Source organism: Pinus tabuliformis, chromosome 4_2 (assembly GCF_031772625.1).
Source record: "Pinus tabuliformis cultivar Carrire ecotype Pingquan chromosome 4_2, CPIR1, whole genome shotgun sequence".
Taxonomy (NCBI): Eukaryota; Viridiplantae; Streptophyta; class Pinopsida; order Pinales; family Pinaceae; genus Pinus; species Pinus tabuliformis.
The window spans coordinates 634,424,992-634,452,463 of record NC_142304.1 but is presented as its reverse complement, the minus strand read 5'-3'; positions in this window follow the sequence as shown (position 1 = coordinate 634,452,463).

The window sequence follows — 27,472 nt, the reverse complement described above, 5'->3', positions numbered from 1 at the left end:
AACCTATCATAAGGATATTATAATATCTTAGATGACAGTGTGTAATTAGTAAACTTTTGTTTTTTTCCATTGCTTAATGTTCACAAAAACCGTACGGTCTTTTAAAAGACAATGAAGGAGTCCATAATGCTTAACTAATGAACATTTTTTGTGATTTATCATCAAGTTCACTGTTAAAGTAATTTTTATGTTTTTATGTTTTTTTCTGGTTTTCTTAATATTAACTTTTTAATTTAATTTCAGTTATGTATTTATTTATGTATATTTTTAGTTTAGATATTAGAAAAATAAAATATATATAATTAGTATTATGATGATGTTAATGTTTATTATAATTGAAATAGTTTATGGGATCTTAAAATGATTATTCAGAATTTTTTAATATTTTATCTTACTCTCAAAAAAATGTTAAGAAAACAATTTTATAATGATTTAAAAAATTCAAAATATAAAAAATAAATAAAATAAATAATTTAAAATTTGTTTTTCATTCTCCTTTCTTTTAACCAAACATATATATATTTTGTAATTTTTAAATATTTATTAAAATATATTTATATTGTTTTAAAAATAAATTATTTAATTTGTTGAAATATTAATTAATTAATATATATCAAAATTAATATCAAATGTATTCATTTTGTTTTTTAGCTTTAAGGTAGACCTTTAGTGAGCAGGGTATATGTATGATAAATATTTTTCGGCTAAGAATATTAGAAGTAATAAGTAACAAAATGATTTTGGTTAGGTTGGAACGTGGACGTTTTAATATTTGAAGGTATTTCTCATTCAATAGAGTGGAATTCTCTATTCAAAATTTGGTTTAGGTTTATTTGTTTAGCAAATCTTGTGGAATATTTGTCTAGGCTCATGAATATGGTGAGAGTCCTTCATTCGAAAGTATCCTTGATGACAAATGCAAATATGACAATTATCCTAATTAAAAAACTAAAAGAAAAAAATCTTTGAAAAGTATTATATATATATATATATGATTTGAATTAAATTATTTTATTTTATATTAGTTATTTACATTATAAATATCAAATGTACAAATGTTTCTTTTTATATTCTGTGAAGGTAAACTTTTAGTTAGAAGGGCGCATGGATGATAAATATCATTTTAATTGAGAGAAGCCTACAAAATGATTTGCTCAAAAGTGTAGGAAAATTTTTAAATTACTAAGAAGGAGAGCACATTGCATTCATCTCTCATGACAAGAAGAAGAAGAAAGGAAAAGGAGGTCTATCAAATTCAACAAATACTCTTTCTCAAAATCCAAATTGAAGAAAGGAATTTTTGAACATCAAATGTTACAATTGTCATAAGAAAGCCACTATGCTCGAGATTGCCTCAAGAAGAACAATGGACCACACTACAATACAAGAAGCAAAAACAATAGGTTCAATGCTCAAAGAAGAAGAGATAACCGAAGGAATGATCGCAATGGAAGAAATGAAAGAAGAAGAAGAGATGCTCCATGTGATCATGAATAAGGTCATCCTCCACAAAAGAAGTCAAAAGTCTCCAAGTATGAAAGTAATGTTGCAAATCAATATGAATATATTCTTATCTTTTCCCTTACTATTTCATCTCCTCTAGATTCGTGGGATAGTTAGTTAGTTGATAGTGGGGTCGTTCATCACTTCACTGGTTATAAGAAAGTTCTCTCTAATTTGGTAGAGAGGGAGTCAAATTTGAAAATCATCCTTAGAGACAAATCCAGTCATCCTATTAAAGGTTTTAGGTCCATCAAATTTCCTTTGAATTCTGGGGAAACTATTTTGCTCCATGATATCATGTATGTTTCAAGATTGATGAAGAATTTGTTATCAATATCCGCTTTGGAAGACAAAGGGATGAGGGTTTCCTCCATCAAGGGAAAGGTTCTTACTTGGCCTGTTTGGATCACCTATGAGAGAGATGCATTCACGTTAGGATCAAGATATGAAAGACTCTAGAGGGTTACTAGAAGACCACTTTTAACATTGGTCCATGATACTAATCATCTAAGTGAACTATAACATCGAAGATTGGCCCATATACATTATCATACTATTGCAAAATTGGAAGAATTGGTCTCAGAGATTCCCAAGGTTCAAGCTCATCATGATGGAGTATGTACAAGTTGTGCCAATGGAAATAAGACAAGGGGACCATTTCCCTCTAGCAAGAACAAGACCACTGACATAGTCCAATGCCTGTTCATTCTATTGGTGGCCATCTCTACTACATCACCTTCATTGATGCCTTCTCTAGAAATACATGGATATATTATTTGAAGCACAAGGATGAAGCCTTCGAAATGTTCAAGGAGTTCAAAGCTTTGATCGAAAATCAAACAGGGAAGAAAATCAAAATATTCAAGTTCTACAATGGTGGAGAGTACATACCAAAGGAGTTCATTGATTTTTCCAAGAAGGAAGGAATCAAGAAGGAGACAATTGTGCCCTATACTCCCGAAAAAAATAGAGCCATTGAAAGAAGAACCTGTCCATTATAGAAGTTGCTCATGCCATGCTCCATTATCAAAAGTTGTCGAATTTCCTTTGGGGAGAACCAACGAATGTCGTCGTATATGTTCAAAACAGGGTACCTCATCAAGCATTGGACACCAAGATTCCCGAAGAAGTGTTCACAGGTGTAAACCCCGATGTTAGCCATCTCTGTATCTTTGGCTTCCCCATATACTTTAATGTACCGAAGGACAAAAGAAACAAGTTGGAAGCATCAGGAAGAAAAGGCACGTTTGTTGGATATTCTAAAAATTCTAATGCATTTAGAATATATATTCCTAGTCAAAGGAAGGTTGAAATTAGCAGGGATGTTACATTCGATGAAGATGTAGTTGTTGCAAAAGAAAGGGACTTTCCTCCAGCTCATCCTCATGAGAATAATGTCAATATGGATATTTTAGATGGTCCTTCCATGCTCGAATGTGAGATAGGTATTGTTAATGATCCCATGGAGCCCATGGATCCCTTAGATCCTCCTCCATGTGATCCTCCAACCAAGAATAAGCCACTTTGGCTTCAATACGTTACAGGATGATGAAATACCAGCTCCCATTTGAAGATAATTTAGAGAAAGTAAGAACCCATGCAATTACTAGGAATATATTAGCCATGAGCACTATGATTCAAGATGAACCTCCCACATTTGAAGAAGACGTAAAGGAACAAGTTTGGAAAGATGTTATGGCTGAAGAATATGAATCAATTATGAACAATGACGTATGGGATGTTGTGCCGATACTAAAGGGGAAATCTATGGTGACTCAAAGTAGTTATTTAAGATCAAACATGGTGTTTATGGTAGCATTGAGAAATACAAGGCCGGGTTCGTGGCTCGAGGATTCTCCCAGAAAGAGGGAGAATATTATGATGATATAGTTGCACTTGTGGCTTGATATACAACCATTCGTTCGATAGTTTCCCTTGTCGCAAGTCAAGGATGGACCCTTCATAAGATAGATGTGAAGACTGCATTTCTCCATGACATGTTACAAGAAGAAGTGTATATTGAGCAGTCATAGGGATTTGAAGCGAAGGATTGAAAGATACATGTTTGTAGATTAAAGAAGGAATTGTATGGATTTAAGAAAGTCCTCAGAGCATGGTACGTTTGCATATATAGTTATTTGATGAAGTTGGCTTTCACAAGAAGCAATTTTGATCCCAACCTCTACTTCAAGGTAGTCCAAGGTATGTCGTTGATTTTGGTTTCATATGTTGATGGTTTATTCTTGACAGGTAGTGAGCCCCTAATGATCGAGTGTAAGAGCGAGTTGGCCTCTAAATTCGAGATGAAGGACCTTGGAGTCATGCACTACTTCCTAGGCCTTGCGGTGTGGCAAAGGCCTAGTGATATTTTCCCTTCATAAGGAAAATATGTTGTGAAATTGTTGGAAAGATTTGGAATGAAATAATGCCAATCCCTACCCACACCGATGGAAATGAACTTTAAGAAGTTATGTGGAGAAGTTACAAGACCCAATTTGGTGAATCCATCCAAGTATAAATAGTTGATTGGGGCTATGATGTTCTTAATGAACACCCATCTAAATATATGCTATGCAGTGAACACGTTAAGTTAATTCATGACCAAGCCTCCCCATACACACTAAATCACTGCCAAACACATTTTGAGATATTTGCATGGGACGATCACACTTGGTCTAAGATATTCTGTCAGAGATGTTCGAATTCATGGATACATCAATGTTGACTAAGCACGAAACGTTGTTGATAGGAAGAGTATGTCTGGATGTTGTTTTAGCTTTGGATCTACCATGATACCTTGGATGAGTAGGAAGAACAAATCCGTAACATTAAGTACTGCCGAGGAAAAGTGTATTTCTACTAGCATGGATAGCTATGAAGCAGTTTAGTTGAGGAAGCTCTTTGGAGAGATATTTGAGCAGGTCCTAGATACTACAGTGATATAATGTGACAACAAGAGTGGGATCTGCCTGGCAGAGAATCTCGTATTTCTTGACAAGTATAAGCATATAGAGTTCTGATATCACTTCATTCAAGGCATGGTGTAGAGAGGAGCTGTTAGACTCCATCACATATCGATAGATGAACATATTGCAGATATTCTCGCCAGGGCTTTGCCAAAAGGGAAGTTCTTGGTCTTTAGATAGTAGCTTGGACTATTGGATGTGAACCCTCTTGATTAGGGGCATCGCTAATCGAGGATTCTGAGTTAGCTCTTTGCCCTTGTTTGAGCTCCCAGGGCATGGAATTGAGATAGAGGGCTCTTGGGGTTGAGGGGTCGCTGGATAATAGTGTTTCACCCCTAGATGTTACCCATAGGGTTGGATATGTTGCTCCCCTATCTTGGTCTTTGCAATGTATACCCCAGTTGGCATCATACCTACAAGTTGGGGATTTTGTGATTGTCCCTCTCCCTCTAGCCAATGGGTTGAGGAGGATTGGGGGTGTCTGATCCTTAACTTTTGGTAAGTTGGGTATCTCACCTAAGCTCGGATTATGATGCGGGTGTTCTACCAAATCACTCCTGAGGGCAATTATTGGGAAGATCGATGGGAAATATGATGGGTTGAGATATTCTCCTCTATGTCACCTATTGTTCGATATGGGGTCGAAGATATTTATATCCCCCATGAGATTCTGGCCTGAGATGCACTCCCTGATGTGGTTTCGGATTGAGATATACTCTCCGACGAGATAGAGAATCGTAGCTTTTGATCTCCAATGATTCTTTTTCTTTATATTCAAGAATTTTTCAGCAGATAGAGTTGAGCATAGATGGAAAATATGATGATAGGATGACATGTTGATTGATGGACATATATTGATAAGTGGAATTTTACTTAGTTTAGAGGGAGTGCTAAAAATATGAAACTAAGTTCAAATTTCACTTACGAAAACTCATTTTATGGACATGATGATGTTATTGAATTCCTCTTTTTGAGAGGACCAAAATTGACCTAAATATCACTCAATTCGGATAAGGAAAACTGTACTTATGAAGGAAAACCCGCATATTCAAATTTGAACAAGGTTGGCCCTAAAGAAAATTGGACACCCTTGGAATCCTATAAACACAAGTGACGTCAATCTCATTTGGACATCATCAATAATATTATTCTCTTCTTCATTGCTTCGCTCACATAGGTTTGAGGTATGGATGAAAACAAAGGTTCGCAAAGGGTCCGAAATTACAGGGTCCGAGGCTCGCACTTGTTTTAGGGTTTTTGGGTTGCAGTCATAGGCACATCACAAAGAAAAATCGTCTACAGTTGTTGTCTTGCATGCATCAATGGAGTGACCAAAAAACTTCAATTACTTGCACAACATCTTGATGCATGCGACCAAGAAGTTTAACTCGGATTTGATAGAGGAGTGAAGTTGACAGCAATGGGAAAAGTTGTCTTTGTATTTTAATGATGGAAACAGATTTCTAAAGATTGATGGGTTATTTTTCTTAATGCTATTGTATTGGGCTCATTGTACTCTCTTTTGAATATTTTATTACAGTCTAATAGAAGAATAATTTCAAAGGGTTTTCCCCTTAATGTGGTTTTCCTTGGTCTTTGACCGAACCTGATGTCTCTTATTAATGTGTTGATTGTCTCCTTTGTCATTGCATTTATTGTTCTATCTTCAATTACTTTTGATGAATGGAAAGATTAATTGTAATTAAAAGGATTTCTAATTAAAGTATTGAATTGGGCTAAAGTAATTGATACAACATAGAAGAATCTGAAAATTTAACAATGGGGACACGTCCCCGAGGGTTAGGTGCACACACCTCGCGCTTTCCATGCACTTGAGACGGGGGGACACCTGGGGAAACATTTTACCACACCCCCCTTTGTGGAAGACATGGGAAGATGCAGGGGGAAGCATTTCCCTAATGAGGGGGACGTGTCTCCCAAAAATGGGTGCCTCTAGGCGCACATCTCAAAAGGGGGATGCCGAGAAGCAACCCCTTTTTGATGGTGGACACCCAGAAGCACACCTTTTGAGTTTCCAATTCTTTTATGTGGAAAGCCTAATATTGAAGCCTATGGCCTAGTATTCTTATGTGTTTCATGGTAATGTTAAATTCTTACAGTGAAAGTGACATTATCCCTTACCTTTCATTTTTATCCTTTTACTTAAACTTTTAGCATTACCATAAAATGACTCAGATGTTCAAGAGTGGTTCCGATCTCATTAGATCTCATATGGAGAAAGAAAAAATTCATATCTCACTCAGAATCCAACAGACTTAATAAATTTTCAATAAGTTAGGCTCGGGGGGGGTCCCTCTATGAACCTTAATGTTAGTGGCATTGGTTTTCAAATTCCTCTATCATGATCTTACTAAAAATGTACCCATCACTCAAACAAAATCTTGACTAGACATGTTATGGCTTTTCTGTCTTATTTTCATGTCTAGAGAGTGATATTGATGATAAAAATCCCAATATATGTAATGCTTTTGATGATATGTATGTATTTGATGTAGCATGACTTTTTTTGGATGTTAGAGGTCATCTAGAGCATATTTGTTGATCTATTTTCAATTCAAAGATGGATTTCATTTGGTACTATTTTGGTTATGTGAACCCTTACATGCTATATAAATGAGAACTTTTGTTTATTTGTGTATAAATGTTTTGAATTCATATGTTTTTTTTTTTTTTTTTTTTTGCTTTGTTCACTGGGCTTTTGGTCTGGTTTTTTTACTGATTTCAACCACTTCATGGTTTAGAGGGATTTTTAGTTTGATCACTAATTCGGTTTCAATAATATTGGTATCTACTATAGTCTATTCTACTTAGTACTAATTAGATTCTAGAATGATGAATGCTAAATTTAAATTTTAAATCAATTTACATTATAGAATGATGAATGATAAATTTAATTTTTAAAATAGTGTATACTCGAGAATGATGAATTTGGATCAATGTATTTTTTATTGAATCTCATGGTGTATGGATGAATGATGAGTATGAATGATATATGTACCAGTGTGAACGATGAATATGGATCGGTGCATTTCATTATTTAATTCAATTATGTATGGATAAATAGATTCATGCTTTCATTATATATATATATATATATATATATACCTCGAGGTCTCCTCGTACCCCCTAAATTTTCTTAAAATTTGAGGGTACATCCACACGTCCCAAAAACATTGAATACCATATTGAAATATACATATTATTTCCAGTGTTTCACTGGGATGCATCCCCCAAGGCGGGGTGCACACACCTCACGCTTCCCATGCACCCGGGACAGGGGATGCTTGGGGAAACATTTCCCCATGTCCCCCTTTTGGGAGGATGTGGGGATATGCAGGGAGAAGTGTTTCCCTATTGTGGGGGATGTGTCTCCCAAAAATGGGTGCTTCTAGGCGCACCCCTCAAATGGGGATGCCCAAAAGTAACCTCTTTTGATGGGGACACCTAGAACCACCCCTTTTGAGTTTCCAGAACTTTTATGTGGGAAAGCCTAATATTCAAGCCTATGGCCCTAGCATTGTTATGCATTTCATGGTAATGTTACATTCTTAAAGTAAAAGTGACATTATCCTCTATCTTTCATTTTTATCCGTTTACTTAAATGTTTAACATTACCATAAAATGACTCAGATGTTCAAGAGTGGTTTTGATCTCATTGGATCTCATATGGAGAAAGTAGCATTTTAGATCTCACTCAGAATCCAACAAACTTAACATATTTTTCATATTTCAGGATCAGGGGATTGCAACATCTCCATTGAATTTTGTCATGTACCAGGGTATGGAACTAGTATTTAATCAAGAGAACCAAACCCTCTACGTACCTTGATGTTAGTGGCATTGGTTGTCAAATTTCTCTATCATGACCCTACTAAAAATGTACCCATCACTCAAATAAAATCTTGACTTGACATGCTATGGTTTTTCTATTAATAATAAAGATCCCAATATATGTAATGATTTTGATGATATGTAGATATTTTTTGTAGCGTGATTTTTTTTTGGATGTTAGAGGCCATGTAGACGGTATTTGTTGATATATTTTTAATTCAGAGATGTATTGCATTTAGTGCTATTTTGGTTATGTGGACCCTCACATGCTATATAAATGAGAACTTTTGCTTATTTTTACAAGTGGCTTGACTTCATATGGATGCACATGAATACATATGTTTTCTTTGAAATTTGAATAATTTAGGTCTTTTTGTTTGAGGAGTTTTTGGTCTAGTTTTTTTTACTAATTTCTTTGGTCTGGTTCTTTATCGATTTTGATCATTTCTTGGTTTACAGGGTTTTTCAATTCGATCACGAGTTCGATTTCATTAACATTGGTATCTACTATTATCTATTTTTCTTATTACTAATTAGATTCTAGAATGACGAATGCTAAATTTAAATTTAAATCAATTTACATAATGATGAATGATAAATTTAATTTTTAAATAAGTGTAGCTTCGAGAATAATGAATAATAAATATGGATCAATGTATTTTATTATTGAATCTCATGGTATATAGATAAATGATGAATATGAATAATATATTTACCAGTGTAAATGATGAATATGAATAAGTGCATTTCATTTTTTAATTTAATTATGTATGAATAAATATATTCATACTTTCATTATTGAATTTTAATTTTAAATATATATATATATATATCCCAGATCTCCAAGTACCCTTAAATTTTGAAGTTACACACGCTGGGCCGGCTTCTGCTCCGGCACAAGGGTGGTATCCGTGGATGATTTCTATGAGTTCGGAATAGATGGTATTGTCCCCAACACAAGTTACCATATTGCTCATGCCTCACGGCCCATGGGAAGAGGGTGGGTCCGATTAGTATGGTGGTGCTAATGACTCACGGCGCATGGGTCCATATTGCTTGCAGTGATGACGAACTGCCCAACGAATCCATGCGCTTCCCTCGGTGTTTGACGTGACAATGTGTCAGTAGTGTGATTGTTCGAGCTTGAATTTGTGGGTCCAAGACTACAGTTTCAGTGCAGGCCCCACGACTCGTTTATTATTTTTTTAATTTAGTCTTTTGGATTCTTCTGGAAGAAAAAAATCAAAACTAAACAAAATTCCATGATCAAAATTGCCACGTAATATTTTGCTCTTCATCAAATTGGTACAATAATTATAACTTGAACCAATTTTCCATTTATCCAATATCAACGTCCTCCAAGATCCATAATTTGAAACCCTGGAATTCGACGTTTCCTCGAATTTCACGTTCCGAATAATATATTTCTGTTTTTAAAACTGGGAGAATAATAATTCGCAATAGTCGTATTCCAGGGGACAGCATGATCCACAGCATCCATTGACAGACACTACTGCTTTATAATTATGCCTAACAGATCGATATATCATGTCTGTTTTTTTATATCCCCAAACGTATTGAATCTCTCTTTTTTAATTTTGGGCAGAGGAAGAATAACCTCTCCTCCTAACCCGATTTATATATATTTGGCATAGGAAGAATAACCTCTCCTCTTACCTCGTATATATATATATACACGCATAGTTTAGTTTTAATGTGATATGCATAGTATTAATTTTAAAGAGAGAAATGGAGAATTAAAATAAAGGAAGAATTGTATGTCTATTAATTAAATTAAGTTTTTATATGTTTATTAATTTTATGTTATTAATTATAATGGTTATAAGTATGAATCATTATTATCTAAATTTATTTTAATGTGAAAGGCACATTATAATTTTTTTGGTTAAGAAATGGTTTTTTGCCATTTTTTTAATAAAAAGAATACAATATCACAAATTGAATTGATTGAATAAATTAATTTTATTACTTTTTTAATTCTCCCAACATTATATTTTGTTATTATTACTTCTCATTTAACACGTCATTTTATAGACATTACAACATCTCCCCATATTGGATTGTTTATTATTTTTCTTAGATATTTTGAGTCAATTTTGTGATATATCATTGAAACATATTTTTATCAAAACAGAGAAGAGAAAACCAAAAAAATAATATAATAAAAGTTATGTGAGAAAAATTGACTAATTGAAAAGAAAAAAAAAACAAAATTAAAATGTAGAATTAATAAAACTCTAGAAATGATATTATAGGATTTCCAAAAACCAAAAAAATTAAGACATTTGATAGTTAAAGTAGCGGATAAAGGAATTCTATAACTCTTTCTGCTAAATTATTGATAACTAATTTTGAATGGCAATGGTTGGTATTTTTAATATGGGGAATGGCAGAAGCATAAGTTTCAAAATTTATTTTATAGTTTAATTGTTTTATACATCAGAAGTTTTATTGTCATATTTTCTAATCAAATGAATGCTTACTATTGGGAATCTGTTGGAATTAAAAGTTTAATTTTTGAACTCTAACAATTCCACATATCTATAAATTTTTAGAGGTTAAATCTATTTATAAATTCAAAAGAAAAATTTAAATCATAATGTAACTAAAAGTTGTTAGCATCATTTAGGGACACCTAGAAATTGTTTGGACTAGAAAAAAAAATTCAAGAAACCTTGCAGTAGCAATATTTGAATCATGTTTGTGATGGTGGAAATGGAATCAGCACCATCAAAAACTTCGAAGGCACCCAAAATCTTGAAGTTTGACAACTGTAAAATAGATTTGTAAAAAATATCTATCAAATTTTTATCAAAATCTCACCTAAATTTCCATGACTTCAAAAAAAATTAATAAAATTAAACTACAACAAAATAGTTTAACAAAATTACATTCCCGCCAAAATTCCAAAATTGAAATTTACTTTGACCAAATCAATGGTTGGATCTATTAATGTGGATAATGACAAAAGCATACGGTTAAAACTTTACACGGATCAATGCATTTACTGGCCAAGTTTTGTAGCTTTGCTTTTAATGACTTTGACCGTATTTAAAACGACCTGAAACTTTGAAAAACAAAAATAATCAGGATATCGGTGGAAATTTTCCATGTAGCGTTGCATTCGGATGATCATTAACATTTCAGTAACGATAGGCGTTTGGATAGATAATGGCAGATATTAAATTAGACGTAGTCACGTAGTATATGGTTTATAAGAATATATTTTTCTATGTATTCGATGGAAAAAATAATTCACCCTAGTTATAAATTTAGATCGTTTTCAAGGGTTTGATTGGTTAGAAACCCTCGCAACCGTTGTAGCATCTAACCCTGAGAATCTCCCCCACAACATAAGCGCGGGCACCAGGACGGACAACGAGGAAATATCCGTCAATTTATCTTTGAAAATAGATCTGAGTTTTCCGAGTTCCGTCGCGGGTTTTTTGTTCGTGTTGTCTGAGGTTTCATTCACTTGGGGACTAGGGCTTTCTCTTTTGAAGCGTCTCTGGTTTGAATCTTTAGAACTGGTTAATTTCGAAGATTCAATATTTTTTTAATTGGGTTGTTTACTAAGGTTCCAATTTTGTTAGGATAATAAATTGTTTAATGAATTTAGTGAAAAAATCAAAAAAATTTAATTTCAGTAAAGTTTGATTAATTTTTTAATGATAGAAATAGATTTAGTATCATAAAAACCCAAGGCATATAAAATTATGAAACCTCACAATTTCAATAAAAATTTCCATTGCAAAAATGTTTTCAAAATTCATTTTTTTCCTTCTAGAAAATTGTTTTTAAAAACCATTTATATATGGCGGACTCTACTTGCTCTAAGTAATTTTGGTTAAAATTTCCTAATATCAAGTAATTCTGGTTAAACAGTTATATGATATTATTAATAATAAATGTCTTAGATAGCAGTTAATAATGATTATCTAGTTATTATTAATTTGAGGATAGATTTTTTAATTATTTAAAATATATATTCTAACATGTATAATATTGAATATTACTGAAATATACAATTGTTAGTATTTGTTTGTCAATTTGCTATTTTATTTAGGGCTGGTAAGAACACATTGCTCATCAGCCTATCTATTTTCTTACACATATTATTGCATACATAAATAGTAGCTACCAATTATCATTTTACTATTGATTTGGTAATTAAATTATAATAATTTTTTTTACCATTTAGAAATATATATCCAATTTATATAACATTGAATTATCAAGATTTTTTCTCTCTAAAAAACTTATATAACATTAAATATCTTATTGAAATATAAAACTATATATACATATTAAATTTTTTTAGAGGAAAAAAACACTAAAATTGTATTAATAACTATCCATCCTTAATTGCAACGCTAATACCGGTCGCTCACATGGCGTCTCACTGTCTCATCGGGCTCCGGACCAAGGGTGGTGTCCGTGGATGATATTTATGAATTTGGGGATGGAATTTGATGGCCAAACAAGGCTGATTTGCTCTTCAAATATAGATAAAAATTTCCTAAAAGCTTCAAGATTTTCTATTAAAACTGTGCAGACGAGTGAGGTGAAAACCGGGTGGGTCTGTTTTGAAATCCCAAACCTGGATGGTATTGTCGCCCACCCAAATTAACATATTGCTCGTACTTCACGGTCTATGAGAAGAGGGTGGGTCCTACAAGTACGGCGGTGCTCATGACACAGAAGAAGGTGGGTCCGATTAGTATGGTGGTGCTCATGACTGACAGCCCAATGGCCCATGGGTTCAGTGATGACGAACTGGCCAACTAATCCATTCGCTTCCCTCGGTGTTTGACCCGACATTTTGTCAGCAGTGGGATTGTTTCGAACTTGAATTTGTGGGTCCGAGACTCGAGTTTCAGTGCAGGCCCCACTGCTGCAATGAGCTGCTAGGGTTGTGTATGCCTGCCATACTCTGCAAATATACCTTTCCCGCCTACCTTCATAGGACTTCGCTCGCCGATGATTCAATGATATAACTAAAAGACACAACATAACACTCCTTACAAATTTGAATTTATTAATACATAACGCAGATACGTAGAACACAAAATCAAAATCGAATAGCTAAGGAAGTTGAAATATAAAATATAGTAAATTTACAATGAAATGAATTTATTAATTTTTAATTCAATCATTTGGATCCTTATATCTAACTTCTCAAAATAATAGCGCCCTGTATTAGACAAGAAATTAATGTAGTTTTTAATACAAAGGCGTCACTCGGACGAAATTGAGCCGGTGACATTAAGAGATTATACAGTAAAACAGTTTAAATTCAGAACGCAAACATTCCTAAAAAAAAGTCAGAATTATAAGAGGATTTGATCTATAATTTGTCATACAATAACAGAAATATCTAACCTAGCTTTCTTTCGCTCTCGCATTTATCTCTTCCTTCTTTAGAACAGGCTAAAAAGAATTGAAATCCATATAGAATTCCATATCAAAGTTTAGAAGGTAATAAGTTAATAGATAAATGAAAAAGTTTGATTATTATTTATTTATTATTATAGATGTATTTTTTTTTTCCATCTACTCTTTCCTCTTCTTTTGCCATCTTATCTTTGACGTGAAACAACAAGGTAAACAGTTCATTTTATTTCATTTTTAATTCTCATTACAGACTAGAAATTTTAAAGCTAAATGGTTGAAACTGCAAATTAAATTTGTAGTAGATAACAAATGGTTAATAACAAACTGACCATCCACTAAGATTAAATAATTGGAGTAATTGTGAGTTTTTGTTTTTGGTTGTGCAGTAATTTAAATTGAATAAAATAATTTCTGGAAATATTTATAAATATATATTAAATTGATATCTATAACTTTTGTCGATGTAATTGTCCTAAAAACAAATAATTATCGTAACGTTTTAGCCTGACAGACTGAACAATTTGAAATTCCAGGACTTACAGAGATATAAGATGCCATGTGCATTTCTGACGGTTCATTTAGTTGATAATTACAAGCATGTTCGTGAAAGTCAAACCAAGCCCTGGTACGGCTCCCGAGTTAAATTAGGGTTAAAAGGACCGTCATAAAACTAGTACTGCCATGATGACGTGGAAATTGGCCCCTTTCTTAAAACGGATTATTCCGAAAATTGATACCTTTGCCGTGAAGCAAACCTTTCAGCGATAATTAAACCGTCTGCAATCTTCAACACTGTCATTCAAGTTCCAGGCCAGACTGTTCCTTCTGCCTCCACATCCTCGCATTATTTATATATAAAAGGTTTCCTATGCCTTGCCTTGCCTTAGCTATATGTAGCCAATCCTGATCACCAGTAATAGAAGGAACTCCAACTCTTCACTGCAGCTGAACTATCATTCTCTTACAGTCTCTTTCACCACCGTTGTGTTTTGTGTTGGACGCTCAATTATGTCTGAGACGCTCAGAAAACGCGGTCGTCAGGCGGACTTCGTTGAGGCCGGGGAGCCGAAACGCTTCCACGTCGATGAAACAGAAAGAGACCCGTCTCTTCATTTGTTGCAATTACATAAATCCTTATCAGACGATGACGATGAAGAATGCTCTCCCAATGAGGAGCTCGTAAACCGAGTCATGAAAAGCCTCGAGGAAGAGATTGCCACAAGATCTTCCGCTTCTTCTCGTCCCTTCAACTCTGGTGATAATTCGACGGTCGACGATATTTCTAGTGGCCTTGAAGGCCAAACCCGAGATTCGGACTCGGAGCAAGAGCTGTGTTATCTCCTGGAGGCTTCGGACGACGTGCTCGGCATTCCCCCAATGCCTGCCATGGACTTGAAGTACGGTCTCTCAGAGAGCTCGGATCTTGAATCCCTTCGTGAAAACTGCTACTTGGAAGACGACTTTGAAAACTATCAAGATTTTGCAGTGTTTGAAGATGCCTGGAATGCCAAGCAGCTGCAAGATTATCTAAATTAAGATTTTGTCAGCCAAGGCATTTTATTTGAAGGGGATTTTTCGGTCACATGGAGTGTAGAAACAGCCGGTAGCATGTAATCACCGGGCATACTTCTCTCCTTATCTATTGCACATTCAGATTGGATTGGATTTGCTGCATGCATGTTGGATTTCCAAATCTCCAATCGAGTTAAGCTCACGGAATCCCTGCATGTGTTTATTTATGTATAGCGCTTGTGGTTTCAAGATACAAAATTTTCTTCTCCGAAAATGTATGGCAAGCTTCTTACGCATGAAAAATTTAGTGCCTTCCCCATTAAACTATTAATCCATATAAAACTGCATTGATGTAGTGCCATTAGATCAGCTGATTTTGTTTGTCCGGAATGTCTTCTGAATCCAGAACAATTTAGAAAGCTTTATCATCCCAGGGTTGCAAAATCCTCTGTTTCTATTTGCAAATATTTACAAATAGCTTTACCCGTGTTGTTTAGGAATAGAAAGCTATTCAAAACCCTTTTTTTCTATTTAAAGAAAGATAGATTTATAATCCTAAAATATCAGTGAAAAATAAATATCAAGATACCTCACTCAAGATTTTAATTTGAAGTATAAATATGGGACAGGCCGAGCGTAATGATGTTGTCGACGGAATTCTAGTTTATATTGTTCTATATGGGATGTAGAGATCAGCATTTGCCATGTTCTTAGATGTACAATGTGTAATTAGTAAACTATTTTTTTTCTTTATTATCTCATATTCACATAAACTGTACGGGTTTTTAAAAGACAATGAAGTAGTAAATAATGTATTGAAAGTATTTTTTTTTTTTAAATTACATGAAAGAAATTTTTGGCAGATGCCTTTCAATCCAACAAGTTTGGTTCATTATCAGAACAAGATAATATTTCAACTAATGACAATATTTCTATCAGTCAAGTTCATTGTTGAAGTCTATTTTTTGTTTTCTTAATATTAACTCTTTAATTTAATTTCAAAGATATATTTATGTATATGTTTAGTTTAGATATTAGAACATAATATAGATATTAGAAAATTATATATATAATATATATATATATATATATATATATATGAGAGGATGATATTAATGTTTATTTACGTTGAAATAATTTATAAAATTTTAAAAATAATGATTCAAAAGTTTTGAACATTTTATTTCTATGTGATTTTTTTATATTATTTAGGAGACTGTTAGTTAGTTGGACTTGAGTGATTTAGTTCAAGTAAAATAGTTCCTTGAGATATTATTTCAACTAGTTGATTATGTGGTTAAGATGGGGTGACTATTTTATGTCAATGCTTGATGTATTCATATGTGTGGAATTATTTATGTTTAATAGAATATGTAATTATAATTTTGTGTGTATGAAATATTTTATAATTTGGTATATGAGCTAGTATGGGTGTAACTATGTAACTCACTCGCTCACATGAGGAAAATGTGAGATTAATCTTTTGTAGATGTAGATTAGATTAGTGTAGCTGGGTGAAACTATTTTTTGGTGTTTTGTGTGGAGTGTTGACCTGTGTGTGATTGACTTTAACACAGGTTTTGTTAAATCTATTGTCAGTAGGTAACCTTATATGCACAAGTTCTCCATTTATTATTTTCATTCAAATCAATAACACATTGAATATTTCCTATATGATGAGATTTGAAAAAAATAATCCTTACCATCATGAAGGTTCATCCTTTCCATCTATTTGTGTACTTCCATAGAAGATATGGTGCAAGAACGGAATGACTGAATGGTATGAGGAATCACATGGTTTCATCTTGGAGTGATGTGTGCAATAAAAGCGTGCTGGTGGAGGACCTATGCTAGATTCCCTCCGAAGAGGCAAGGTTCCATGCTCCAAATTTAGTGTTCCTTATTACAATTATAGAGGGAGATTGTAGGCCAATATTTACAATCAAGGTTGGACCCATATTACATGTTGTGCTAGAGATACCGGGTTATTTCCTGTGATCTAGTTGTGATGTCATTATATGAATTTTTGTTAAAGATATTGTATTAGATTTATATTTTTTGTAAAAATAATTATGAAAAATGTTCAAAAAAAAAAAGTCATATTGTAATACTAGCTTAGGTACATTTAGCATCTGAATGGATTTCCTAGAAGTGCACCACCTAACATTAGGACTTACATTCATCCATATGCATAGAAGAGAGTGATTGAGCATTTGATTCAAGAAATGGTAGAGGTTGGCATCATTCATCCTAACCAAAGTGCTTTGTTTTGACCAATGATGATGGTTACAAAAGGAGATAGTTCATGGTGTATGTTTCTAGATGAATTAACACTGAGGTATTATGGCTCCTTTAAAGGAGTTGTGGACGATTGGAAGTATTTCTTACAAAATAAAGTTTTCTCCATTTTCACATGTACAACCATTATTCTCATTTCTTTCATAAAGAAGTTATTAGGTGACAAGATTCCAAAACTGCCTTAACATAGGTTAGTGAAGGAGGGAAATCATAATAGAACTAGAAGAAATCCTTAAAACAAGATTTAAATAGTTCAGAAATAGAGTAATTACTCAATAACTCATTAAATGGAATAACCTACAAGAGGAAGAGGAAACATGGAAAGACGAGTTATTCATGCAGAAACACCCACAATTAGTTAAGTGTTGAGGAAAACATTTTTTTAAGGGAAGGAAAATGTTAATCCCTAGAAAAGAACCACGTTAAACCTAAAACCCCTTATTAAGCCCCTAAATATTGAGTTATTACATTTCTATTGTTATAGTATTATAGACGCCAAAACCTCTTATTGTAACATTTCATTATAATTGTAGCCCGTGTCTCTCACATGCACAAAAACACCACAAATACCTATTCTTAGGATCATCATATCCTGCTATGTAGTATATAATGTAAAAGGAGGTTCCACCCTTAAGTAGAATATATTCATTGACTAATCATTTTATTAAGGTGTGTGGATCATAACAAGTTTGGTACTGAACCATGGCTTGTACCACAAGACACACCCTTGCTACCAAAAAGGTAAAACTCCCAATCATATACTCATTTCCAGTTAAATATTACATCTTCATGTGAAATCTACGGAGGTTTGGAGTTCTTTGTATGGCCTTTCAATGCTAGAATAAACTAGTAGGGCCCATGTCCCTAGTTTATCTATATAAATAATGTCTCGAGACAAAAACAAAAAAAGAAAAAGAAAAAAAAAGATATATATATATATTCTCTTACAATCTAAGGCCCTAATTTTCATTCTTAAATTTTTTCCCTGCCTATGTAACCCATCTATGTTATTTTAAACATCAAAATTATTCTTAATTCAAACTTGTAGGCAAACAACTCCCTTTTGAAGGCATCCATTCTAGTTTGTGTCCCTATGCATGTCCTATCATCTCTACAAGTAATTATTTGATCTCTAATTCTTGTTTTTACATGATTGGAGCATATATCAAGGGAAAAGTCCCATACATATACCATCAATCATCATAACAATTCTTATATCATATTTCAAGCCAAATATTTTTTTATGGGATCCTTATGATGATTTAGTTTTACTTGTGTGGATCATGAACCCTAAAACTAAATATTAGAGAGTAACTCCTTATGTTGTATCTTTAAACAATCATTTATGCAAGGAGTCCCATTCAAAGTTTGAGAAAAGTGATTTAATTATACCCATATTTCAAGCATATACCAAATTTTGGGAAACTTTTAGGTGCTAATATTCACAAGTGGGCTAATTTTACAAGTTTTTTCCAAAAAATAGATTTGCCAATTTTATTTTCTCTAAAAATGATTCGCCCAAATTTTACATTATAAAATAATTTTACCCTAAAAATCACCAAAATTATATGGACTCTACCTATAAAATAATTAGAAATTTGGATATTTTTATAAATATATCAACAAACATTTTATAGTTTTCATATTATACACCACTCAGATTCGCCAAAATTTATAAAATTTAAAATAAATTTCCATCCTTAAAATTTTCTCTGAATTTTACATAGGCAAGATATACTATGGTGGCTCATGGCCTATGCATGCCTTAGAGAAAGTCCATTTTTATCCCAATTACAATCCAAATATAACTCCAACCAAGGATTTATGGTTGTTTGAGGCCCTCTATAGGGTCGATGAGTCCTAAAAGCAAATCTACAAACATACATATCTAAATTTCATCCTAGAATGTAGTTCAAGACATAAGATGTATCCATCTTGTGCCAATGGTTGAAATATTTCGCATATGCTACTCATAGGAGAGGGACTCCCTCTATATATAATATGTGATGATGTGGCCCCTCTACATGGCCACACGACATAGAAAATTTTACTAGGGATGATGTACTTGGTTTTTCTTTATAACGTAGATATTCCTCATCCTCAGATTTTTTGATAAGTTGCATCCCTATTTGTAGTTTTAGTTCTAGAATTGATTATCAAGGTCTAAATATATGGTTATTGGCCACAAAGTAATCATTTTTTAACCTCAAGTTACAAAATATTCTAATTATTTAAAAAACATTTTTAGAACACATGTGCTTTTCTATTTACAGAGAACACACATAAGTTATGAAAATTTTGAGCTTCCTAATGTCTTCATATTATACATATGTTTTGGTGAACTAGGAAATTCACACAATTTAGTGAACTCGAATGTACAAATATGTTCTTTTGATCTAGGTTGCGTGTCAAATGAGTTGATAGGGTTCAAAATACTTTAACCTATCTTTTTCAAATACATATTTATTTTATATTTTCAAAAGATATGTAGATATTTTTTTATAATAAATTACATTTGAAAGATCAACCAACTTCATACACTCACCCTTCAATATACAACCAAAAAAACTAAAAAAAATAAAAAATTAATAATTTGCTAATTGATAAATAAAAATTCTACTATAATTCCTTTTAGTCCACCCGTACCAATACGCACTTCAGTCCACCCCTACCAATACCCACTCCAATTTATGTTGAATGCTTCATATTTACTTAAAACGTAAATATATGTATCTTGGCATCTCCCAAAGAAATAGATGAATGTGAATATGTAGATAAGTGTGAATTTTATTTTATTGATAACCATTCTTCACAAGCATATTATATTTCACATCCTTTCATTCCCATTTAAGTACATCTATAACACTATGTTGTTATGTGTACCTTATCTAAATTTGGATTGATTGAATTGCTATCTCCCTTCCTCTTTATAATGAGTTTTTTCTAATGTGTTCTTCGATTAAGCTAAGAGAACTCACCATCAAGTGGTTTATTGTTTTGAGTGATTGTTTTGAGCGACGAATTGCATTGTATTCTATAATAAAACAAATGCTAAAAAGAATATAGATTTTGGTGTTTAAAAGTTGAATATAAGTTATGGTTTTATATGTAAAAGTAAATTTGCATATTTAATCATGTTTTAAAAATGGAATATAAGCCATGTTTTTATAAATTAATGTCTATTTCCCTTTGAATTTTGGATAAGATTTTTAATTGAGATAAAGAGTATTATTCAATTTCATGTATAAGAATAAGAATTAGACTAGATGTTACTAAAAAGTATATTATTTAATTAATGGTGGCCTCAATAATGACCACAGGGGATACTAGTTTTTTTTTATATATATATTATTTAGGTTGAAGTATCCTTTTAATCATAGAGTAAAACCTAAAATTGTTTTAATTGACTTAGAGCTTTTCTTCTTTAAAAGTAGGGAAACATGTTAATGAATGAAGACTGAAAGGCATATATAAAGAATGAAATTTTGTTACCTTATGAACCCCAGTTGGTTATTTTAGGTGGCATGGTTTTCTTTAAATAACAATTATAAAATAATCCATTTTTATGAACGGTAAATAATTATGGTTAAACCCCTTACAAACCACCTATTTGTAATTATAGATGGAAAAGTCTATGTTTTTAAATAAACATGATAAATGAACCCATATTTATGAATTGTAATTAATGATTGTTTTTCTCATTATCAATTGATCAATTAACAAATAATTTTACCCTGGTTTGATGCTCTAGAAACCATACCATAGGTAAAACCTTAAAAGTTTGAAATCCAAAATGACAACCAAAAAATGAAAGTGTTCTCATCCATAACTGAATGTTATTTAACTATAACTATCTATTTTAAATATTAGAAACCAAAAATATACATAATGATAATAGGCACAGAGCATGGGGTTAAGAAGAGTAAAAATAAAGGTCCAACTTTTGAGTTCCTTTCCATGTTGAAGGGAATACCCTTCACTCATTTTTTTGTGATATTCATATACCACAAGAGTTCACCAAACATTAAAAGAATCTTCTCCCTAACTTCGTTATAATCTAGGAGAACTTGAGACAACAATTTTTTCATATGATAAAAAATATGTATGTATTGGTTACCTCTAACTCTTGTATGACCCATTTATAGTATTTAGGAGCCCACCTCAAGTAGGAGTTCCATGTCCAATAAGAAACCATGCTCCTCAGTGACATCTCTCTCTACCTCATCAAGGTAAACCTGTATATTATGTAGTGTTTTCTTGTGAGAGTGTCATGTCGAGGAATCTGCTTATTAGTGAGCATGAATTCCCCCACTTCTCTGATAATATGACACCCCCTATGACAAGAAGCACTCTGTGTTGGCATGGTGAATCTCCTACTTCTAATGAACCAATGACCATGCTAGTCAGGAAAACGTGATATGTAGCTAGAAAGGAAGGACCCAGAGAGAGGTAAGAGAATATGATAAAAGAATAAACTACTTAGATGAAACATATAATAAAAGGAAGGACAAGGCATAGGTGAGAAAGGTTGGAGACCAATATCGTAAAAGCTAGTGTACTAGGAAGTTAGACCAAAAATAAGGAAAAGCTAACACTCTATGAAAAGCTCCCATAATAAAATCCAATATTAAACCACTTCATGCAACTTCGACTAGAATGAAAAGATTGAGATTGTTCTAACTAATAAGACTTGTCCCCGTTTAATAAAGAAGCACCATAGTTTTTCTTACATGACTATGCTTTGCATATCACGATGTTGTAGTTCAATTCATACAATTTGATATCATTTTTAAAGGCCATTTGTTCTATATATGATATATAGAAGTCTACTAAAAGTTCGTAATTAAAAATAATTTTGGTTAAAAATTCCTAAACATATTGTAGTCCAATTCATATAGTTTGATATCATTTTTAAAAGACATTTCTTCTATATGACAAGTAGAAGTCTACGAAAAATTCCTAATAAAAAATAGTTTTGATTAAAAATTCCTAAACATATAATAGTAGACCAAGCATATATGATATTATTACAGTAAATAATGAACTGTTTAGTCGTGCATTCAATACTCTATATAAGTTAGACTATATATATATAGTCCATATTCAAATATGAATTAATAGTTTAAGAAATAGAGGAATTTAAGATGGTGAAAACTTGTCCCTTTCCCTACAACTAGTAGATAATTGTATGTGATATAATTTACTTTAAATAATTGATGGGCCTCTAAATTAGACACAAATTAAGGCTCATCTAACATTTTTTAGGCACATGAAGGCTATATTAAACCTCTCCTTCTACACTTAATAATGTTTTTTTAGATTTAATATTTTCATTATGAAGATTTAAAGATAATCACATATTTGTGCCTAATATTATTTATTTTTGTAGAATATTGTGAGAATATTGTGTAGATTATGAAGATTTGGAGGAGGAGATAATCTAGGGACTTGATCCCTACTACAGGAGGATCAATATTAGATAATAAATCAACTAGATATTATGAAATTATTTCACAAATTATGGAGCTCCAATCACTGACAAAATCTGAGAATGTGTTCACTGTCATATAATGCAGATTCCTAGTGTTGGGAACTAGATCCAATATTTGAGGGATTTTATAGGGGAAAGTTTCCTCCTTCCAAAGGAGAATGCTTCCTCATAAGTTTTTATAAGTACCAATTCGAATTTTCCTTTAGAGGAATGTATTTTTTAGTTTTTTGTGGAGAAAACTTGTATTTTTGCAGCTCCACTTTCATTTCTAGCAGGGATGTACATGGATTGATTCAAATAATGAAGTTTGGTGTCATTTTTAGCTGCTAATGATTGTTCTCCTTCATAGGACTCTGAGTATGCTTGGGTTTTTCCATCCCAAGAGCCTCAGAACCCTTTTGAATAAGTTTCTTTTCTTTTCTTTTTTTACTTCTTATTCACATGCATCTCTTATTCTTGTTTTTTCTATTTCTACATATAGTATTCATGTTGTTCCTTTTGCTGTAGAATTGGGTTAAATGATTGATGTAAGTTATTTTGAAGGTTATTTACAGAGTCACAAGCATGATGCATTACACCCAAAATTTAAGAACAAAAATTACATCCATAAAAATTTGATTCTTCTAAAACTCTTAATAAACGAAAAGTTAAAATAGATCTAAGTATATATATATATATATATATATATATATATATATATATAAGTTTGGCATTTTAACATGTTTTAATATGATATGCATAGTATTAATTTAATAGAGAGAGGAGCACGTCAAGAGGGTGTGATGGAAAGAAGGTGGGAGTTAGGAATATTATCATTTATTTTTTTGAATTTTTTTTTGTAATTTTTTAATTAAAAAATACAATATGATAAATTTAATTGTATGGATTTATTATGTTTATTATTTGTCTAATTCATCCAATATTATTTTTAGTATTATTGCTTTTCATTTAACATGTCATTTACAGAAACCACAACATCTCTTCCAAACTGAATTGTTTATTTTTTTTAAAAACATTTTTATTCTGTCAATTTTGCTCAAAATTTATTTGAGTCAATTTTCTATAGAATTTAGCAAACATCATTTAAAATTTTATATTTGAATTATGTAATAAGAAAAATTCTAGCCTTTTATCAACCTTTCAAAAAATTTATTTATGAAAAGATATTTTTTTATATTTAAAAATGTAATTTAAATAACAATAAATAATAGTTTTGGTCAAAATCGTATTGTGTTTGCGTGTTTTTACGGTGATTTTCTATTTCAAAGTATGAGCTATAGTACAGTCTATCATGAAAATGGTTTATTCAAGCGCCTCCCATTGTGTACCATCATCATCCCTTGTTCCATATATACACTTTTTTGTTAAGGATTCCACCACCCTGTTAAGATGCCTTGTAACACGGAAAAAGTCAATTCTTTTCAATTTTGCGAGTTGAAATCTTAAGCTAGGAAGAACAAGAGGTTGAATTGGATTAGAGGCTTCTTTGAGTTTAAACACCTCTTCGATTACAATCATCAATTCTCCAAAGACCAATAAATGCCAAATTCCCTTTGATGCTGTTAAGTTTAACCCTTCCCACCATACTAAAAATCAACTTGGTTGTTGGTTGAAATCTCCCTCTTTTTTCATGGGAATAACTTATTTTATAATACATACAGATACATATACAGATACACAGATATAGATAAAGATATATGAGTTTGGCATCTTTAATATATTTTTAATGTGATATGGATAATATTAATTTTATAGAGAGAAAAAAGAACCAGAAAATAAAATAAAGCTGTTAATTAAATTAAACTTTTATATGTTTAGAAGTTTTATTGACATATTTTCTAGTTAAATATTTACTATTCAAAATTTATTAAAATGATAAATTTAATTTTTAAATTCTAAATACTTATAAATTAATTTTTAACTCTAAATACCTATAAATTTTGAAGAGATCAAATCTTTTTATGCATTCAAAAACTAATTTTAGAATAACTAAAAGTTATTTGATAAGATTCCATTCCCGCCCAAACTCCTAAACTGACATTTACTTTGACCAAATCAATGCTCGGATCTATTGATGTGGGTAACGACAAAAGCATAGGGTTAAAAATTTACACTACTGGCCAAGTTTTTTAGCTTTTCTTTTAATGACTTTGACCGTATTTAAAACGACCTGAAACTGTGGAAAACAAAAACTCTCAGCATATCAATGGAAATTTTACCTGTAGCTTTGCATTCGGATGAATCACTAGTATTTAAGTAACCAGTGATACCTCGATAAGCAATCACTAGTATTTCGGTAACCAGTGATACCTCGGTAAGCACCCGTGGGCCATGACCCTATATGCGACTTAGCTGTACGGATTTGGATGGGTAATGTCAGATATTAAATTGCACGTAGTATATGGTTTATATGAATTTATTTTTCTATGAATTCGATGGAAAAAATAATTCACCCGAGCTATAATTTTAGATCGCTTTCAAGGTTTTGATTGCTTAGAAACCCTCGCAATCGTTGTAGCATTTAAACAAAATAAATTACTTTGAATAATTTTGATCTAACCCTGAGAATCTCCCCCACAATGTGAGCGCAGGCACCAGGACGGACAACGAGGAAATATCCGTCAACTTATCTTTGAAAACAGATCTGAAGTATTCCGCGTTTCGTTGCCGGCTTTTTGTTCGTGCTGTCTGGAGGTTTTATTTACTTAGGTACTAGGGCTTTCAAAAAGCGTCTATGGTTCGAATCTTTAGAACTTGTTCATTTCGAAGATTCGATACCATTTTTAATGGCGTTGTCCACTAAGAGTATAATTTCACGTGGAGAATGAACCTGTCCATGAATCTGAATTATTATTATTATTTTTTTTTAAATTTATATTTTAGGAGTATTTAAATCAATTTTTTTTAATGGCAGAAATAGATTTAGCATTGTTGAGAACCTATAGAGTATCCAAAATTCTGAAACTTAATAGCTATAACTGAAATTTTCAAAAAATTCTACATGATTTTTTCAAAATTCATTGATTTTTGGGTAAAATTGCGAACTCTTTAGACTAAGGTGTTTTCAAAAGTCATTTGTATATAGAAAAATCCACCTGTTATAAGTAATTTTGGTTAAAATTTCCTAATTTCAAGTAATTATGGTTAAACACCTATATGATATTATTATAGCGAACAGTGATTTAGTAGTTTAAGAATGGGAAGAATTTGAGAGGGTGAAACCTTGTCTCTTTGCTTATGATTAGTTGATAATTGTAAGTCCTCTAGTTTCCTTTATCTTTTAAATAACATTGATGAGTAAGTAGTTAATAATAATTTTCATGGATAGTAGTTAATACTGACTATCTAGTTATTGTTACTTTGATCAATAGATTTTCTAATTGTTTAAAATATATATTCTAGCATGTATAACATTGAATATATTTGCTGAAATATATAATTGTTAGTAGTTGATTATCAATTTACTACTTTATTTAAGGCTAATAGGAACACATTGTTCATTAACTAACTATTTTTTTACACGTTTTATTAGGAGAGAGACACCATTACATGAAAACCTCCACCTCGGACCACAAAAATGCCACAAAGTCATGCCTTGTTATCATACAACAACTGTACTTTGCATGCGTCCACTTGTCCACCATACCTGGTCACTAGTTCAGCGAGTTTAGGGAGCGTTAGGGTTAGTTTAGGGTATAGTCTTGGAGGCTTGCCTTTTACACTATGCATTTATGTTCGGGTCTAGTTGTTGTTCGTTTATGATGTCAGGTATTTGCGTGGCGCTGCTGCAATGGTGGTCACAACCATAACCGTGCTCGACGCTACGGATAGTGGGTTATGGGGCAGTTCTAATGATTGTTTGAGAGGTTGTTTTGTTGTTATCATCTGTTTTGTCTTGTTTATTGGGCTAGCTTTTCTTCTTCGTCTGGTGTATTGGGTTGGGTATTTGTCTCTGTTCGTCCCTGTGGGGGGTTTAGCTTGGCTTGGTGTTGGATATGGTTGTTTCGTGCTCCGAATGGTTTTTTCAGGTATATGCGTAATTTTCTGAGCTTTTTGGTTGAATTTCGTTTGTTTCTGCAAGTTTAGGGATGTCTAACAATGTGTGATGTATGTCTTGTAGATCGTTGTGTGATTTTCAGTTTGAGCTATGATTTTTGGAGCATCTAGGGTTCCTATGGCGTGCTGGCATGGAGCAAGGCGACAAAATGACTACTGGAAGGTAGGAAATTGTCCTACTAGCCTATCTACCTGTGTTTTCAAACACATTTAGCCGAATGGATTATTGTGCCTTTGTTCATCTTATCTTCCTGTGTTTTTAAACACCTTCATCTGTGTGGGTTTTCGGTTTTCTGGGTTTTGGGTTTTGTGAAATTTTGTGTAAATTAGCTTTAGTTGTGTGCGTTTTGGGTTTGTGTAATTTTCTGTAAATTTTGGT